This window comes from Tamandua tetradactyla, chromosome 8, assembly GCF_023851605.1.
Source record: "Tamandua tetradactyla isolate mTamTet1 chromosome 8, mTamTet1.pri, whole genome shotgun sequence".
Classification (NCBI taxonomy): Eukaryota; Metazoa; Chordata; class Mammalia; order Pilosa; family Myrmecophagidae; genus Tamandua; species Tamandua tetradactyla.
Window position 1 is genome coordinate 51,114,608 of NC_135334.1, and position 18,820 is coordinate 51,133,427.

Genomic DNA, 18,820 nt, shown 5'->3' on the forward strand with positions numbered 1-18,820 from the left:
CTTGGGGATTGCTAGTAAGTATTCCCAAATCTGAACACTCAGTATTCACCTTTCTTTCCAGAAATATTTTTCAAGGTAGCAGGCTCTGGGATGAGGCCTGCTGCCATTTTTCCTTGAACCCTTGAAGCTGTGAGGACTTAGGGATGTGATGAATTCCTGAAAAGCAGCATACCCCAAGTTTGTGGGTAGCTAGAAAAAGTTAGAAACAAGGAAATGAAGTGTATCATTTGCCTTCATTGTGCCCTTTTATGGGTGAAGGGGAGAAAGAAAAAAACATGGTCATGAATTCTAAAACTATTCTTCAGCTCAGGTGTTCACTAGCAAAGTTATGTCGGTAAGGCACCTGGCAGTAAATCAAAGTTTTTTCAGATCAGTTATTTAATTCCTTCATCCCCAGGGGTCAGCATGTGGCTGGCATTATTATCCCCATTTACAGATGGGGGAAATAGAGGCCTAGAGAAGTAGGTGATTTGCCAAGCCATCTGAAATCCTCTGTGGAATGAAATGGGGAGTTGTCATGGTCAGGTTCATATATCAACTTGGCCAGGTGGTGGTGCCTATTTGTCTGGTTGGGCAAGTGCTGGTCTGTCTGTTGCTATGAGGACATTTCATAGAATTAAATCATGATCATATCGGCTGCATCCACAGCTGATTGCATTTATATCAGCCAAGGGGAGTGTCTTTTGCAATGAGTGACATTTAATGTAATCACTGGAAAGCTTTTAAGGAGAATTCAGAAGAGACAGTCTCTCTTCCTGCTTCGGCCGGAGAGCCTCTCCTGTGGAGTTTGTCCAGACCCTTCATTGGAGTAGTCAGCTTCACAGCCTGCCCAGTGGATTTTGGACTCTACATTTCCACAGTTACGTGAGACACTTTTATAAATTTTATATTTACAGATATTTCCTACTGATTCTGTTTCTCTAGAGAACTCTACCTAATACAGGAGTGATTCAACAAAATAAAATATATGACATATGACAAGCACATTGGCAACTTAACAACCAGGTTGTAGTGGGACTGTCATCATTAACCCATTTTACAGATGAGAAAATATGGCTAATATTCATGTCTCGATTTGCCCAATTGTATCAAATGCTTTGCAGAATTATGGAGAGAATGCAGGTGTACAGTGTTAAGATAAAATATGTTGCAGTAGACAGTATGTAATGGAGTTTGGGAGAAAAGACAAGGGTTCAGATAAACCTGTATTTGAGTCCTTGTTCTGAAAATGGAAATGAATGATAGCTAAATAGCATTGCTGTAAGAACTAAGGTCAATTGCATGCCTGACATATGACAAAGACTCAACACTGGCTTCCCTACTGGAGGGTTTGCTGCCAGTGTTTACAATTCCAGAAAGGTGCTCACACTGTTCAGTTTGTCTCTATTTTTGGTCCCTGAGGACCAGGGAGTTGAGGAGAGAGATGAAGAACTGGCTTGAAGAAATCCACATTTGCACTTATACAGTCCAGGCTTGCCTTGTGTCCTCTGTAATTACAATGACATCTCAATATGTTCTCAGATCTCAAGTGGTCTTGCTTGTCTCATATTTGCACTTGAAAGTTATAGCTCCGGAACCATAAACGTTGAACCGTCTCCAGGTAACATGATGCCATGCGGAGAAAGAACTCGCCTTCAAAATACTGAAAGGAAGATTCACTTTTTATAGCACCTTTTATAGCAATTCCCGTAGAGGAGAATTCTCAGGAGAAGAATTTGGCCTCTTGGTTTGAAGCACATCTGGTTCTTTGAGTTGTCAAAGAGTCAGTAGTCCATAATAGAGGGAATGAGGTAAATGTGAAATTGGAGCTGGACAAAGTCAGGAGAAATTCAAATTGCAGGCAGCTTTGTTTATCTTTAAAAGCATCCTGCTGGCTCAGAAATTAGATTGAGATTCTTTAAATTAATCGAAAAGTGAAAAACCAGTGGAGACCCAATGGTATTGTGTTGTTATAATTAATTCTCGCTATTCAGAGACTACCTCCTAATTTGTGACCTTTCCAGGGCCTTTGTTTACCTTTTGGTCAGTTTTCTACCTAATACTATCCCTGTAATGTATGGGTAGAGAAGGGAAAAGGGATCCAGCAAATTAACTATTTCCATAATCTTGGTTTTAGCCATTGGTAGGCACTTAAATGTTTGCTAGATGAAGGAAATCATCTTCTCCTCTTTAGCAATTCTGTCCTAACTGGGTTCTAAAGTTGCCATGCATTTTGTTAATCCATTTTATTCTCTATGTAGATAGCTGATTGAGCCATTAGAATTCATGATCAGAGGATTTTCTTTGGGCTTCAGGGATCCTTCATATTTCCACGAGAGCCCATGGGTTAGAAGAAATACTCAGATTCGGAATTCTGTGAAAATTCAGTTGTAGCTTAGTCACTAGAGATATCCAATTTTCTCAGTAGGAAGAGATCCGTCTCCGCTGAACTGTCAAATGACACTATTTGTGCCCCCCTTCGGCAGTTATTACCACATGCTGCCTTCAATTGTACTGACGTGACAGCTCCATCCCCCACTAGAACCACAATGAGGCTGCCGCTCTACTCATCTTTGTTATCTCTAGAGCAGCCATTCTCTAATAAAAATAGAAGGCAAGCCACATTGGTAATTGTAAGTTTTCTAATAGGGATAGTAATAAAAATAAAAGAACGGATGAAAATAATTTTAATAATATCTTTGTGTAAGCCAACCCATCCAAATTATTATCGTTTTAACAGGTGACATGCAAAATTATTACAGATATTTTAAATTCTCTTTTTTTGATATGAAGTCTTTTAATACCCAGCGCATTTTTCACTTATAGCACATCTCAATTCAGTCCAGTCTCATTTCAAGTATTCAGTGGCCACATATGGTCAGTGGCTGCCACGTTGGACAACCCAGTTCTAGCATCGTTCACTGTGGGAGGTAATGTAGTGCTTTGGTATCAGACAGCAAGTTGTTCAATCCCAGCTCTGTTGATTCTCTAAGCCTCAGCTTCTCCATCTTTGGAGAAGGAGTGAGCAATGATATCTGCCGTATAGTATGTATTCAAAAGGCATTTCTTTAATGCATCAAAATATTTGTCATAGGAAGTTGTTGGAGGGTTAAATGAGATACTGCATGTAAAGGCCTTAGCACAGTGTGTGGCACATGGACTCTGTTCAACAAAAATTAGCTCTTACTATTATTCAGTTGGTGTCTAGATACTAGAACATATGGAATAAGTATTTCCCTCTCCTGTCTACTAACCAAAATTCTAGCTGTCCTTTATATTATAGCTCATAAAATGTCTCCGTGAAGCCTTCACTCCTCCAACCAAGGCAACATGAATTGTCTTTTTCTCTGTTCTACCACAGAACTTGCTTCATCCTTTTAAAAAGTCCTTATTACGTTATAATTTAAGTACTTTTGAAATTTTGTCTCCCTCTAGACTGCAAGCCCCACATGCAAGGGCTTCATACGTTAACTGGCATGTAGCAAGTGCTAAGTATATTTTTATACATAATATAACAAGTGAATAAATCCATTTCTTTGCAGCATGAAAGGTTGAAATCTCTTTCAGAGAAAGGCTTCTTAGAGTGTTTATTTTTCTAGATTGTACTGGTCTTAGAAGTAAATAAATATGGTATCAGCTTTGAGTTTTCTTTCAAATATTTATCAAACTGCTGGTGATTTCCTGAGTTGATGGTTTTAATAGGAGAGTGGTGGGGCTTGAGGAGAAGAGAAAATGATTATGATTGCTAGACAATCAAAATTTTGTAAAGAGCCCCTGAACCAAATGTAACAGACACCTTCAAACAAAAGGTGATTTGTTCCTTTCACATCATGGGTCACAACAGTGTGAGGCAGCAGCTAACTCATGGAGGGCGTATGGGTACTCCAGATTTAAACTTAGATAAACTCCAGGTCTGTAGCTGCCAGTCTTGGAATGTTCTGAGTAGCAGTCAGAGCAGAGTTTGTCAGAACATGAGGTATCCTTTTGCAGCATGTATTTGTCCCTTAGCAGCATGTATTTACTAGCCCCAAGAGGCTTCTCTGTTGCTCCCTTTTTCTGGGGCTAATGTTCCTTTCTTAATTTCCATCAAATAATGTTGAGGTGGCTGGGGTCAGAATCCATGGCGTTAAGCCAATCAGTTTCATGTATGTCAAGACTGTGGTGAAGATATTAACTTTGTTTTGTTCTTACTGTTCATTCTGCTTTCAGTTAAACCCCGTTCCCATCTTCCTTAGGATTCTGCTACAGTTTAAGCAAAGGTAAATGGTTAATTTGATCAACATTAACATGTGCTTACATATTGCCACCTGAGTTTGACTTTCTGTGTTAGGGACTGGGTATGACATGAGTAAGAAGTTTCCCTCCTCTCATGTGTGGTTGGAGAGAGGGACACATCCACAGTTGCCATATACTGCTGTTAAGAGCAGTAATATAAGTTTGCAGAGATTGTTTTGAGAGTATAGAAGAAAGACAATGAATAGTTGTTATATATTGCACACAGTTAAAACAGAAAAACTATTAGACTCCATATCTTCTTGGCCAGGTGACCTTAAGCAAGTGAATTAAACCTCAGTTTCTTCGACTATAAATAAACTGATTCAAGAAGAAATATATAAATTTTCATATTGTCACCAGAAGGCATTTGATTCAAATATAAGGAGAAATTCTGTCATAGTCTGATTACAGAAAATGTAGGAAACTATACATTTCAAAGAATTATCTCTTTTTTAGATAACACAATAACAAGCACTTATTTAATGCTTAACGCTGCTCCATGTGTTGTAAATACATTGGCTTGGCTCATTTAAGCAGTCCTCTTGCTGCTGGGCCATCCCTTCATAAGATCTCAGCCAATTCCAATGGGATCTGTACTTTGATTATCCCATTTTACAGTTGAAGAAACTGAGGCTTAATTCACTAACTTGATAAAGTTCCAGATGAAGTGATACATATTACCTTTCAGAAGGAACACCAGAAAATTATGCAGGAACTAAGAAGATTCTTTACTGCATGGTGCTGTCAGTTCATCACAGGATATCTGGCAGACTTTCCTTGATGGAGGACAGTGCCACTGAGGATGACAGCAAACCTCCTGGAGAAGTTTACAAAAGACCCCTTTCATTGTAGTATCCAACCCCTTCTACATTGAGTAATACTGATTGAAAACCTTGAAAGCCGTTATTGAGTTTTTGGCTTTTACCGAGTGCCATGGGAAGCCACTGGAAGATTTCATCAGAGGAATAACATGACCTGACTCATGTTTTAAAAAGACCTCCTTGGTTCGTTTGGGACTAGACTATAGGAGAAAGGATGGAAGGAGACATTCTGTTAAGAGGCTTTGTAATCATCCATGTGAGAAATGATGAACCAGGATGGCTTTAGAGGGAGTTAGTGAGAAGCAGCTAGATGCTGGAATCCTGTTTACATAGAGCTTACAGCATTTGCCAATGAACTTCACGTGAAAAATGACAAAAAGCAAAGCGTTGAGGATGGCAAAATTAGACAGTGGGCTTCTCTGAGGCAGCATTCTAACATTGTTTCTATTTCTTCTGTAATGGGTTCTTGGTATGGAGGCTAATCTAAAGGTTTGGGTTTTGCAAAGATATACCCTGTTTGTTATCAGTCTGCTAAATTTTAAGTCCTTTGCAATTGCCTTTTACTCGTTACCCAGAGCCATCAGTGGAGACCAGAGTTAAGTCCATGATGATGGAATGAGTACTCATCCAGACTTCTTTTAATGAAGGATTGCAACATGGTCCCATACTGCAAATCTCATTAACCCAACTGACACATCCTCATTCCACTACCTGATCCTCTTACCACTGCACAGATGGGGAACTGCAGAAACAGGTAAGATGAGTTTTATAGCTGTCAATCGAGTAGGATCAGAGTTATACAAACCCTCTGCATTTTGGGGTAATATTCTTCAAACCTAGAGACTGAGCACTAAAAACAGAAAACAAATCAAAACATAAAGCTGTGGTAACTATTAAAAGAATTTAGTGTTTCTAAAACTCTTCTATGTTAGAGCAAAAACAAATGAACTTGTCCCAGTGGCCAGATGAGAGAATCAGAGAGTATAGCTAAAGATGACATTGAGTGGAAATAAATTTCCTTCAGACCATACATTTTATCTATAAAATTCATGTTAATTTTATTTTCTACTCCATGTGACCTCTATGTTTTTAAATAGAAAATTAGTATTTTGAATTTATTATTTACTGGGTAACTGAAATATTTTTTATGCTGTGGCTTCTTATATACAGGTTCCCTTGTATGCCATATGGGTAATCAAAAACTATTGGTATCAGAATGGGTCAAAAAGATGGCGCAACCAGGTGGGATGATTGAAGAGAGTTTAATGTAGGCACTATTTTAAAAGGGCCAGCACAGTTAAGGCAAACCAACAAGAGATGGGTTTGGGCTGAAAAGTGGCCCCCGAACACATATGCCATATGATAAGATTTTGCGATGAGGAGATTATCTGGGGTTATCGAGGTGCATATTAAGTACTGTCACAAGTGTCCTTATAAGAGGCAAAGGGTTGTAACACAGGCAGAAGAGGAGGGGGCACTGTGATCACATTGGCAGAGATGGGCATGGTGTGGTCACAAGTCAAGGAAGCTGGGGAGGCCAGGCACACCTTCTCCCATAGAGCCTCCACAGGTAGGAGGCCTGCTGACACCCTGATTTTGGATGTCTGACCTCCAGAACTGTGAGAGAATAAATTTCTATTAAGGCGCTCAGTTTGTGGTAATTTTCTGCAGCAGCCATTGGAAACCAATATGACAGCTTAGGCTGGCAATCATGGGGCGCCATTAGCACACTTGCTCTAAAGCATCGGGGATGGTAGGTATAGCTCCATCTTTATAGTAGTCTGAATGGTAGCTGCTACTTCAGCCATAGGAGGCCATTTGAGAAATGCTGTGACCTTTGGTAGAGGACTGTTTCCAGCAGGAAGAGAGCCAAGGGTGTAAATACTGTGACTTCTGCCTCTCTCCATCCTCTGATCTTTCCATGCCTCCCATTGTCTGAATCCAAATGGAAGTCAGGGGCGGGAGAGCCTGGTTGCTACAATCCATAGACATCAGCCTCCCAGGGGAGAGCAGAGTGGAGCAGAGTGCAGGGTGGATCTAGGCAGGTGGACAGAGGATTTCCAGCATAATATATGTATCCTAAGTGGATGGCCTCAGGATGGTGAAAAGAGTAGGATTCTACTCTCTGCTGCTAATTACCTGTGCAGTCATTCATCTCTGGGCTTCATCTTCAAATCTACTAAAATATGACATTTGCTTTTAAAATTTAGAAGTGAAGCTGGGGATATCTCAGGGAATCATTAGCCACTAAAGTCAGAGGGAAAAGAGACTTATGCATGCCACATGGCTGACCAGGTCAGAGCAGGGACAAGCTCTCACATGTTTTGGCAATTGAAACAGTTTATCAGGCTTTGTGGGAGAGGCCCATTGTTATCCGCTTAGAGAAGTGGAAAGTGTCATGCAAATATGAGGGGAATGAAAGAAAATTTCCTTGTTGGGGTTGGGGTATCTCATTTCCTGGGAAATACTGTGTGACCTTGTTTCTGTGTCTTTGCAGGTGCCATTCTCTATGTTCCAATCCTCTTCTCTACCCCACTTCACCTCAGGCCTTGGGAAAATCAGTTCAAATGCATCTTCTCAAGGACGTCATTGCTGATCAACCAAAGCAGAGCTAACCGTAAAGGTCTTTGGGCCACCTGTGTGCTTTGCACATTTCGCTGCTATTTTATTTACCACACTGTATTGCAGTTATTATGCTTCATGTTTGATGCTGTCCTTTCCATTTTTTAATGAAGATCTCTCCTGTCTATTTAATAGTTATAAAGCATTTAGTATGTGCCAGACATCGTTCTATGTACTTTACAAATATTAACTTATTTAATAATCACAACAAACCCATGTAGTAGTTACTATTATATTATTTTATAATTAGGAAACCGAGGCACAGAAGCATTAGATAACTTATCCAAGGTCATGTGACTGGTGAGTGACAAGGTCAGGATTTGCCAGCACTCTGGCTTTGCTCATTCTTCCTTTTTTTAAAAATGGTTTTATTGAGATATCTCCATGTACCATATAGTCCATCCAAAGTATACAACCAATGGCTCACAATATCATCACATAGTTGTGTATTCATTGCCATAATAATTTTTAGAACATTTATATCACTCCAGCAAAAGAAATGAAAAGAAAACAGAAAAAAAACACCATACATCCCATACCCCTTACCCTCCCTCTCATTGACCACCCAATTTTTTTACTCCTTATCTGCCCCCTATTATTTATATTTTTTGTCCTTATTTTTAACTCATCCATCCATACCCTGCATAAAGGGAGCATCAGCCACAGATTTTTCCCAATCACATGGCTACATTGTAAAAGCTATAACATTATATAGTAATCTTCAAGAATAACCAAAGGAAGAGAAGTTTATTTGATATGAAATTTATGTTTTCAGTAATGCACTATTTAATCTAATTTTATGGTCAGCTTATTCATAATTACATGACACATTAAATAGGGAGGTGAGATCTTGTTGGTTTATACAGGTTGGCGGGATGCACTAATATATGTCAGAGTGATGTGGGCAGAGATTGAAAATTATTTGCAAGTCCCCTTGAGGGCCTGAGGAAAAGTTGGGAATATTAAGCTCCCCCTTCTGGGGAAAACCTGATATTCTCACAAGCATTGAAGACTTCCAATTTGATGGACTAGGTCTTCAATCTTGAGGCTTGCCCTTATGAAAGTTATTCCTGCAAAGGAAAAGTAAGCTTACTTATGATTATGCCTAAATGTCATCCCCAGAGAACCGCTTTTGTTGCTCAGATGTTGCTCTCATGCTCAGCCAATTCTGCAGGTGAAATCACTGCCCACCCCCCATGTGGGAAATGACTCCCAGTATAATTCTCCCTGGAAAAATGGGATATGACTCCCAGAGATGAGTCAGGACCCAGCATCATGGGATAGAGGAAGACTTCTTAACAAAAAGGGGAAGAGAAATGAAACAAAATAAAGTTTCAGTGGCCAAAGATTTCAGATAAAGCCAAGAGGTCATTCTGGAAGTTATTCTTATGCAATATATAGATATCCCCTCTTATTTCTTGGTGTATTGGAGTAGCTAGAGGAAAATACCTGAAATTGTTGAACTGCAACCCAATAGCCTTGATTCTTGTAGATGACTGAATAACTATAGAGCTTTTAAGGTGTGACCATGTGATTGTGCAAACCTTTTGATTGACACTCCTTTTATTCAGTTTATGGACAGATAAGTAAGAAAAAAAGACAAATGAGTACATCAAATTTTGACATCTATGGGTTTATTCTTTCCAATAAAAAAAAAGAAAGAATCAAGGCTACTGCAACACAGTTCAACAGTTTCAGATACTTCCCTCCAGCCACACCAATACACCATAAACTAAAAAGGATATCTATATTAATGCATGAGAATAACCTCCAGGATAACCTCTTGACTGTTTGAAATATGTCTGCTGAAACTGTCTCATTTCTCTCTTCCCTCTTTTGGACAAAAAAGCTTTCTCAATCCCTTGATCTGGGTCCTAGCTCATCCCCAAGAGTCATGACCCAGATTGCCAGGGAGATTTACACCCCTTGGTGACTCCTCCCTTGACTGTAAATTCCTTGAGGGCAAGGTAAGTATTGTATGCCTGTTTATCTTCTCTTCTTAGCACATTGCCTAGCACCTGGTGGATTCTCAGCAATTACTTACTAACTGAATGACAAAATAAGAAAGAAATGCCTGATGTTTTATAGGGGGGATTGGCTTTCTCAGAAACAAACTGTTTGTACTATATACCTAGATTCATTCTAGGACTTGAAAATTGGCCAAAATTTGCTAATCCAGTATAGGATCAGTGCTCTTTGTCCCTCCCAGTATTGTCTATCCACCAAAATATTCCCTTAGTACCGCAGATAAGCGTCAATCCAGAATGTACCAGAGTGCGTTGGATTTATAAATTTCTTTACATTTTATGTTGTGTCCCCCACTGTCCTAGCTTGCCAGGTTGCTATGGCAAATACCATCCAAAGAATTAGCTTAAACAATAGCATTTATTGTCTCATGGTTTTTGAGATTGGAAGGCCAAAATCAAGCATTGCAAGGCTTTGCTTTCTCTAGGGAGTCTGTGGCATTATGGAGCTGGCTTGCAGCAACCTTTAAGTTTCCATGGCTTATATCTCTGCCTCCCATCAGGTGGCCATCTTTCCTCCTTCTGTCTGCTTTTCTGGTCTCCACTGACTTCTGGCTTTTGGTTCCTGTGTGGCCTTCTCTAACTCACTGTGTCTGAATTTCTTCTGTTCATAAAGGACTTCAATAACACAGAATAAGGCCTACCCTAATTCAGCAGTTACTTTACTAAAAATAACATCTCCAAAAGGTCTTATTTACATGTGAGTTCATGCCCACAGGAATGCTGGTTAAGCAAATGTCTTTCCTTGGGGTATGTAGTTCAACCTACCACACCCACTCTAATAGGAGTCCCTGAGGATACAACCTGTGTCTTGTTATTTCCTAGCACATATCACAATGTCTGGCACAGAATAGCTAAGCAAACTTTATTAAAATTAACTGCATGTCTTCATAATTGAAATCAATTTTCTTTATCTTTAACAATAGCCACAGCATGTAAAAAATGACTGGATGTAATTTTTTACCCGTTTTTGAGGGCATGTTTCAAATTGGATAACAAATATAAGGAAACATGTAGCATAGGCAAGATTTATTTTTGAGGGGTCCCAGAGAGCAATTCAAAGAGATAATCATTCTCTGGAGTGGTTGAGCCTGAGGAGCAGTGCAGGGCCCTTGTAACCTTGATTCCAGAGTGACAGGGCCTGTATCTGAGGAAACATAGCGTATTCACACAGAGGCCCAAAGCGAAAATCGTTGGGGTAGGTGCTTTAAATAGTCAGCATTGATTTATGTTGAGGCTGCTTTTCAATTGGGCACCTCTGTGTTGCCTGCTCCAGGGTGACTAGCAGCAAGAATCTCTAATTTGACTATAGGTAACGATTCTCTCCAGCAACAGGAGAGAGTCAGCTCATCATTATGATGGCAAGGGCTTTACAAGGACCTTCATGTACACCAGTTTACTTGCTCCTCCCAACAAACCTGTGAGAAAATTATTTTAGTCTCAATTTATATAAGGAAGCTGAGGCTCAGAAAGTTTCAGTGGCTCACTGAGCCCACAGGACTAAACATATAGCCAGCTGGGCTGTGTACCACCATTTATGGTGATGATAATGATAATGATAAGATGATCTCACTAAGTTATGCTGTCCTCCTCAGTAAAAGTTGCTGAGGAATGTCAGTGTTTGGATGGAGTCAGTTCTCTGATGGACCAGAGTCTTCCTTCTCCTCCCCCTCCAACCCCACCAACCCCATGAAGGGCACAGGTGTCAATGAGAAGGAAGCCTGGGTAACCCCAGGTTGAATACCCATCTGAACGCTCTGAAGTTTCTGACTTAGTCCTTTATCTCTTGGCAAGTTTTTAAGTGATACCTTTGACGGGAACAAAAGGCACAGTTAGAAATTCAGGGACAACCTTCTGAAAGGAAGCTCAAAGGCAAAGTTTTCTAAATGTGGCTGAGCATTTCAAAAAAAGTCACTGACTGTTCTCTGAATTATTCAACAAATAAGCACTAGGGTGAAAGCAGGAGAGGCTCAAACGCATACTGGGACATGATGGAAATAATGGGGACCCATTGCACACTGTCAGGCAATGATTCTTCTATACTCAGTTTCTTGCCAGGGATGGGCATTAATCAATTGCCTCCTGTTTCTGAATCTGTCTGACAAGGGTACTGTCTGTCATTCAATCTCATTTGCCACCAATTCCCTCCCCCCAGTCCCCTTCCTCCTGCCAAGTACATTTAGAGTGACATTGAGTGATTCCAAGCAGTAATTTTCCATTGATCCATTTGGCAATGTGGGTGAACAAGGAACATGGTGGCAGGCAAAGGTGATCAGCAAGTAGAGTTGGAGAAATGCATAGGGGGTTGGGAGGAAATCTTCCATTTGGGTTTTTCTGCTCATGAAATAGTTGAGAACCTTGCCACCTCCAAGTCTTAGCTTGGATTTTGATCTCTGTCATCTAGCTTAGCTCCCTTTAGGTACAAAGTGGGTGGATTATTGACACTGCAGTGTGTGATGCTCAAAATTCAGAAAATCAGGGGCTGTGACTCGGAAAGGATCAAGGAGATGTCATACAGTGTAATAAAAACAGCCTGTGGTCCTTGTGCCTTCGCTGCATTTGCTGGTGGTTTCCAACTTGGACTTCAAAGGCAGAGACCCAAAGACAAATCTCTGCTCTCCCATTTTAAAGTTCTTTGACCTTGGAAAAATATTTCTCGGAGTTGCAATTCCCTTGTGGTAGCAGAATAGTACTTACTGTATAGAGCTTTATAACATGGCATTGCTTAGTATCTACAAGTGCTCATTAATACTAGATTTTAACATACTACAATCTCTACATTGGCTGCAGATTAGAAATACCTAGGAATTTTTAAAGAATTCCAATGGCCACCTACACCCCAAGCCAATCAACTCAGAAGTTGCGACCCAGCTGTCAATAGTTTTTAACTCTCCCCAGGTGATTCTAATATGTGGCCAAGGTGGTTGAGGACCACTGTTAAAACATGACTGGCACATAACATTTCATCTTGTGCAGATTCCATCTGGATAAAAATGAATGATGCTGAAGCTAAATTCTGCTGAGGACCAATCACTTGCTTGGTGCTTTTCATCATACTCCCATTTTATAGGTGAGGAAAACAAGGGGATCAGGGTTAATGTAATAAGTGATGAAGCTGGGATCCTAATGCAGGGCCTCTAAATTTCAACCCATGCAGTTCCATTACCCTTGGACTCCATACTTTCTAGGCTAATCTTGAGGTCTGGTGCTTTGATTAAGTTCAGAATATGTTCTTCCTAAATTCAGGGAAAAAACCCTGCAGGAAGTAGCCAGGTGAGCATTATGAAGCCCTCTTTCCTTTTCTTTCCCCATTATTGCCAAGTTAACAGGAGATTAACTTGGAGACAGAGTGCATGGTCATTTGACTGAGCAGAGGCCTGTGAGTCAGATGTGAGTACAGATTCTGTTCATGCTTTCTCTTACCTGAGTGGTCTTAGGCAAGTCACTTACCTTCTCTGAGCCTCTTACTCCTCATAGGTATAAAGGAACTAGACCTATATTTTGAAGTTACTTTTGCTTCTCATTCATCATACCTATGAAAAATTAATAATCTAGTATTGCTGAATTATGCTTTTTATTGTGGGGATTGGTATATTAAAAATATGTTGCATAATGCCACACAACTGTCTGTTTTTACCACGATTTAGCACCACCCTGTATTTAAAATGAAAATGCAGTCCAGGGAAGTGTTAGGTTGCCCAGTGGGGCTGTAGGTTTGTGTCAGAGCTGGGAATATATCTCAGATTTCCTGCATCCCTGTCATGTGCTTTGTACTCTAAAGACTGATCTTTATTCTCCATCCAGCAAGATGTTCAATAATCATGAAACGTCCTGCACTTATGTCATTATTAGCAATTTAAAAATTATCTCAACTGAACAATGCACATAAACATTTCTACAATTGAACAATTCAGTATAAATTGCTATGTTTAGAATATTTGCAGAGTACCAACTGGTTAGATCACCTAAATCATTCTACTATGCTTGCAGTTTATTGTAGTCAATATATCATTTGGTTTATATGGTTCATATAATTAATATTTGGTTTGGGTCGGGAAGGAAATATTAGAGTCAATGCCTATATGAACCCAAGCTTAGAACTTTGACTGAGATTTGAGATCTGAATTGGAAAACTTGTAGAATACTTAATTTTAGGATTTGTGGACTTATAATAAAGTCATTTTATTTTTTCACCTTAATGTGTCTACAAGGTCAATGATTGTAACTGAGCACTGCAATTTTTGATAATCCCTGTGGTTTGGCAGAGAATTCACTTCAGGCGCATATCCATGCATACCTTCAGAAGGAAATGGCCTGGGGTAGATTTTTCTGTATGTGTGATATGTGCCCAGGGACCTGAATTTTATCTGTGAATGTTTGGCAGCTGAATTGCTATTATACTTACCATTCTACAGAGCCACTGTTCATCAAGCACAGTGTGTCAAAAAGGAGAGGGGCTTGTTCTGGATTGCAGTGGGGGTCTATCTGGAAAAGCCATATGAAAGAACTTGGAAAGGGCAGGAATAGGAACAGGAACTGATAGAATGGGATTTGTTTTTGGCAAATGCAAGTTTATACGTATGGAGCAAACTAATGTGAAACACAGCTATTAAAGGGATTAGAAAAACCTGGAAAGCACTGATGGTTATAAAAAGACTTTGGAGTCTTGCTAGTGGATGATAAATTAGATTTGGACTTGTAATGGGCAAACAAAATAAGCTCATGCTATTTTTGGCTATAGGGACTAAGTCCAGTACCACATTATTTGAGATATAAATCTAGTATCTTTTTTTTATAACTATCATTATTATCCTACTATTCCCTTTTCCCCAGTTTATGCTGCCTACCTCCCCTGGATTTTTCTGTGGTGTTGGAAAGGTTGCTAGTGGGAGGGAGACCTGTAGATTGTGGGATTTTATTTCTGGGACATCTCATTCCAAGGCTAAATACATCATTTAATGGGAAAGAATGGATTTAACCATTAAAAAAAAAGAAAGAAGGAAAAGAAAACATCCATCTTTCCTGGAGTAAGTTATTTCCATTTCCCTACTGGTTTGGTGTGAGGAACAACCATATTTTGGGTAGGAAAAGATTCATGTCTATGGGAGAACTGAGCCCACCAGCACTGCACATTCATCTGAGCGACAGTTGGCAGTAAAAGTAGAGCTGGGATTTTGCGTATGTGGCAAAGATCAAAGGGTCTGAAAATGGTTGACCTACTACTGCTTTTGCCTGTCTTCTGAAATAAATGATGGGATTTAAAAATTGAAAGCCCCCATTCTGGTTTGACTAAATAAAACAACTAATTCATGTATTAGCTGTATTCTGACACCCCTAGACTGTTTTTGATAATGGATTACTTGCAAATTATTCTTTATTGGGCTCTTTCTAGTGCATATATGTGGAATAATAAATGTAGAAACTGTTCTCTCGAATCCAAAGGATTGACTGATAGATATATCTAAGTATAAGAATTGAGAGCACAATTTCCATTTGAGAGTACAAAATAACAAAGCAGTTTAACATTAATTCTTTCTAAGGAAAAACTCATTCATGAACAGTGGCCGCAGAAAATTGTTTTTAATGATTTTTTAAAAAACAGGACTCCAGAAAAATATTTGGGGAGAAGAATCAGCATTGCAGTAAGGTATCGTTTCTTTCCCCTTCACTAATGTACTGTATGGGATACTTACATTGCATTTATTTATTTATTTATTTATGCATTCATTCCATTTATTGGGTGTCTTTTATATAAATAATGTTGCACTAGGCCCTATGATGAATACAGCAAAGTATGAAATCTGGTTCTTACACTCTGGAAGAAAGAAAGAGTAATAAATTGATATACTGACCAATTGCTGGTGTTTATTAACTATCCGACCATAGTACATTATTTAATCTCTTAAACATTCCATTTCTTCTTCTGTAAATGGACATAATAATGCATGCCAAATAAGATTTTGTTAGAATTAATTTAATGATGTGCATATAGTGCTTGATACGTAGTAGACAATAAATTCTCTTTATTTTAAATGACAATACACTGTGGTCTATGGTAATTGTTGAAAGTAATCAGAAGGGAAAGGTTTGTGTGGAATGAAGTAATGAGAACAGGCCTTGCTGATTATGTGGGACGTTAAGAAGAGAAAGATGTGTTCAACTCTATTTGTTGAACAGAGTTTTAGAACAAAGCAGGGCCTGGTGATCAGACACTGACATTCTCTCCTATCACTAAACCATTCTAGCTTTGTGACAAATAAGTCAGATGTGGAGAGTATAGAGACTAAAGTCCTTTGTGTTGGCAGCAGAAAAAAACGGAGTTAGATTTGGCTCCATCATATACTAGCTGTAATCTCGGGCAAGTTACCTTGCTTGCAAAATGGGCTAATAGTACTTACCACAAAGAGAAACTGCAAGGAATAAAACAACTATATGTAAGGTGCTCAGAATGTAACTTTAAAATCAGTGGCATGCCATAGTTTAATTGGCAGCAGTCATTTCTGTCTTAGAGGCTATTTCAGCCTAGAAAGCAGAACCTAAGGCCGAGATTACATTTACTGGGGGAAGTAGGGCAGGGCAGAGTTTGAAATATCAAAGTGTGACAGAAAAAAGGAAATGAGTTAGAGAAGGAGGGAGCAAATTCAAGGAGATGCATTACCAATCTGGATAAGCTTCAGAAGAAAAATAGCCAGTTGATCAGGAAGGATACATCTGGAAAAGCCAAAAGAAACCACTGTACCTCAGAACATTCTGATATATATGAGGGAAGGGCAAACAATGTCCTTCACATCTCCTCTATCTCCTTGGTCAAAGTGTGGTTTAATTCTTCCATTTCAGGGTTGTATCTGATCCCTCCAGGCAGCTGCTGGGAAAGAGGGTACTGCTAGGATCTAGGAGTGGGGATGGTGTGTGTGGGGGATTGGACTTAAGTGCTGGAGATGTGGAGGCTGTCACCACAGTGAGCACCTGGAGACTCATTGGTGCTCCGTGCTGAGCTGGGTCTTTGCACCTTGGTAAAGCTGATCCACTTGGCCTTCCTATCTGTAATGGTTAATTTCACGTGTCAACTTGACTAGATTGTGGTGTCCTGTTGTTTGGTCAAGTTCTGACCTGCTTGTTACTGTGAAGGTATTTTATATATAGGACTTGTATCTATCACCCATTGTATCTACAATCAACAAAGGAGTTTGCCCTCAGCAATGTGGGGAGTCTCCTCATCCTCTTGGCTGAAGGTCTTATAAGTCAGAACTGATGTTTCGGAGGTCAGAAGAACTCAGACTCAACTTCAGCATTGGCTTTTGCCAGAATTTCCAGACAGCCAGCTTCCCCTGGGGAATTCTGACTAAGGACTTCAATATCAACTTTATTGAGTTTCCAGCTTGCGGTCTGCTCTATGGAATTTGGACTCACCAGTCCCACAGTTGCATGATCAAATTCCTTATAATGAATCTCATATATGTGTGCATGTATGTGTGTGTGTGTACGTGTGTGTGTAAGCTGTTGGTTCTGTTTCTTGGAGAAATCTGACTAATACCCTGCCCCTGGACCTTGGTCTATGTGGTCACATCTTTTTAACCAAGGGAATTGCTGGAGATATTACTGGAACTGGAAGCAGGGCAAGCAGCTGCTTAGGCTTGAGAGGCAGGTAAGACCGAGTATGTCCGAGGAAGAACATAACTGAGTCTCATATAGAAGTACATAAATTAACTGATAGCATATTAGATTCGATTAAATATTTTATTTTTAGAATCAGCTTTTTAGGGTTGTTTTTAGGATTAAATGAGCTTAGCACAGAGCCTGTCACCTAACAAGATCTCATTAAATTTTAACTCATGTTAGTAATATTTTCATCCTTATGCTTAGAAAATTAAGACGACCAAAAGGGATTTAAGCCATGTGATGGGGGAAAAATGAAACTTTTAGGAATAATGAAAACTCGACAGAGGGGAGCCTACATGACACTCGAACTTATGCTCTCCTCATTTCCTACCCCAGAAACAGTCAGAGTCCTTTAGATCTGTCTCAGCAGGGTGCTTTTTTGTTTGTTTATTTTAACCAATGCTAGATTGACTTCATCTTTAGAGGAAAAAAGGCAATTTTATTCAGTTAGTTCATCCACACTTAATCATACACATTTGAAAATCAACAATTTGCACACACAGTCTCTTTCAGCAAGTCTTATTTGCTCATTGTTCAAGTTATGTAGATGGTATGGAAAACTATAGTGCAAGAGAATAACAATTTTTAATGAAAAATTCCCAAGATTTTCCACATTGCAAATTCATTCTAAATTCATGCTACTCAATTTGGGAATATGCTTCATTGAAACTGAGCATGAATCTGAAGATGTTCTTCTTGGAACAAGGTGGCCCTTGATGGACTATACATTTTGAAGCATTTAGAGGTTAAACTTGCTTTTATTTTTTTATGTAGTTCTATGGTTGTGTTCCAGCAATGCAGTCTCATGTATCAGAGCTCATTAATATCTTACATTGCTTTCTTTTTACAACTGAAATGAATCTCTATGCATTAGATGTTTATACTCCTGTCCAATGATGTGATTCCTTTTCTGCACTTGCACATAACTATGGTGCACTTAAAGAATCTGAGATCTCTGAAGACTATATTGAGTACAGAAATGATTGATGTTAAAAATACTTATGTATATAAGGATCTTCTCAAATTTCTGTATCATGTGATATGTCTCTAATTTGTAGAACATTCAATTGTTAAAATATTAGACAAGTAATTATTTATGGGAGTTTGAGCAGTTTACAATGTATGAATCAGGCAGCTTCCAAATCACCCATGAAAAGGAGCTTTGTGGAGAAAGTGGAAAGGGGAAGCTTATATAGGGCAAATGTGGAAGCAAGTGAAAACATGCTCTGATTGGCTGGTATTAAGTTTCCATTTTACGTAGAAAGGTCTTAAAGAGGTTAGACAGATATTGTATGTTTGCCCATTCTTGTAAGCTATCTCTAGTGTACTGAAGCTGGTAGGTATTGTTTATCTGCATGGGTGTAGGGTTCCTTCCTTTGTTCCATTCTCTCAGAAAACCCTTGGAGGTCAATTGAATTTGTCTTCTGGAAAGGGGTCCCT

The 18,820-nt window shown here is 39.3% G+C and overlaps 1 long non-coding RNA gene across 1 annotated transcript; it reads left to right on the forward strand.

Moving 5' to 3' along the window:
* Positions 1 to 2,803: 2,803 nt before the first annotated feature.
* LOC143643387 (uncharacterized) lies at positions 2,804 to 7,807 on the forward strand. Its single transcript, XR_013156249.1, has 3 exons — positions 2,804 to 2,909; positions 5,651 to 5,829; positions 7,573 to 7,807. It is a non-coding gene; the product is annotated as an uncharacterized LOC143643387 (long non-coding RNA).
* The last annotated feature ends 11,013 nt before the right edge of the window (positions 7,808 to 18,820 follow it).